This window comes from Talpa occidentalis, unplaced genomic scaffold, assembly GCF_014898055.3.
Source record: "Talpa occidentalis isolate TD23 unplaced genomic scaffold, MPIMG_talOcc4v2.1 talOcc4.2, whole genome shotgun sequence".
NCBI lineage: Eukaryota > Metazoa > Chordata > Mammalia > Eulipotyphla > Talpidae > Talpa > Talpa occidentalis.
This window is the reverse complement of record NW_023602073.1, coordinates 83,956,904-83,958,875: the sequence shown is the minus strand read 5'-3', so window position 1 is coordinate 83,958,875 and position 1,972 is coordinate 83,956,904.

Genomic DNA, 1,972 nt, shown 5'->3' with positions numbered 1-1,972 from the left:
TGACTGTACCCAGTGCTTGTATAAATAAATAAATAAATCTTTAATAAATAAATAAATAAATAAATGTGTGTTTTCTTTTGAAGATAGCTCCCATCAGAGATTGACCTAAGCAGGGAGGGTTCTCTGTTACTTTCTGGGCAATGAAAAAAAGAGAAGACTCTTCTAATGCATAATCAACAAAGTTTGCACATACATGCACATTCATATAGAGCTAACTAAGAACAAAGTACTAGTTATTTCTACTCCAGGGAATAAGTAGAACATTTATGACTTCAAGATTCTCTATATTCAAGTTATTTAAGTGCCTTTAAGCCCTTGAAAAAAATGAGTGAGATGTCTTCAATACTTACTGAGATGCAATTTTCAGAAAACAGTGAACTATAATCTCAGAGTTTTGACTTCACTTATTACCGCACACCTACATATTTTTGACCACCATTTTCATGAGTGCTACTATCCAGTTTACAATAGTGAATGCTACTATATAAAAAAAATTTTTTAGCATTTTTTTTCTTTACACATCAGGTGATCATATGTTCTGGTTTTTCCTGTACCACCTGAGTTTGTGCCTACTGTACAGACATAATGAACAGCATCTCCTTTCACTACAAAGTGTCTTAGTGAATGATAAATTATATGGTCACCCTATTTATCCATAGTTATAGTAATTTGCAAAAATGCAGTCTTTCTGGCTTCAAAGAACATTTAGCTCTTAAGAGATTTCACTGAATAATACTTGGCTGAAAGTAAATATCAGATTTTGGCTCAAATTCAGCCAAATACCTATTTTAATAATTTTTTTTTTTTGGTAAGCTTCCACCATTGTCACTTATTTCATGAAGAATTCAATGTGTGGGACTGTTCTTGTCCTTGGACCTAAAAAAGGGGACATCATCCTATTCTCTTTCAGTGAATCATGCCAGCCTGGGATATACTTCTTCCAAGAAATTAATATTCTTAGCTATTCTTTCTTTGAGTTATTTCCTTTCAATGCTTGTCTTCTGATTCAAAATCCGAGTTCATGGCCTCTTTTGCATTCTTCTGAGACTGATCATCGTCCATATTAGTAAAACTTAGAGTGCTTAATTGGCAATGTTTGAGAATAATTTCTCCACATTCTGTTCTCTTCCAATTTCCTTCTTTGCACTGAGTAACTTTTGAGAATTCTTCAGTTTTGACTTTATGTGATATGAAGAGTCTTTTTAAAACGCCTTAACTATTTATTAGTGTTATTGTTTTGATAATTTGTCCTGAGATTTTATAAGGGGTGAATTGAAGTTACCAAAGTCTTAATGACAGTGTTCCAGCTCTTTAAGTGAAATCCTTCTTTATTTGTGACCAATTGAATTGAATTAAAAAAGAAATGTTAATTTGTACCTATCTGCAGAGCTCAAAATATCCTACGTAGAAACAGCTTTGGATAAAAATTTCTAAGACTAAATATTTTAAGAGCTCTAAAATTTTTAATAAGTTAGAAAACACCTTTACTAGATTTAGTATCTATTAATTATGTATTTATTAAAAATACTTTATAAAATCAATGAGACCTCAATAACTAGATTTAAACAAACACTCCTTTCTGACTTGAACTCAAGTCAGAGACTGTTTTTGCCTACAAGGGTTTGATTCTTTAATCTGTCACTAATCAGTCTTACAGACTGGAGAAGTTCACTTACCCTTCCGTAACTTGAATTTTCTTATCTGTAAAATGGAAACAATTACATCTCTTTTAAATACCTCAGCATTTTTATAACAGGAATAATATTCATTGAATATAGGGCCTCCCCTGTTGACGCAAGTGGTTGAGCGCAGCGCTGTGAAGCTGTCTGCAGCCTCTGCAGCGCAGGTTCAATCATGGTCAGCTGGTTAGAATCCCACATGGCGCTGCAGACCTCTTCTGTCTCACCCATTGCTCCCCTCAGCAGTGTATTTCAGTCTGCCCGTTCTGTTCCCTGCTCTGTCTCTGGTGAAT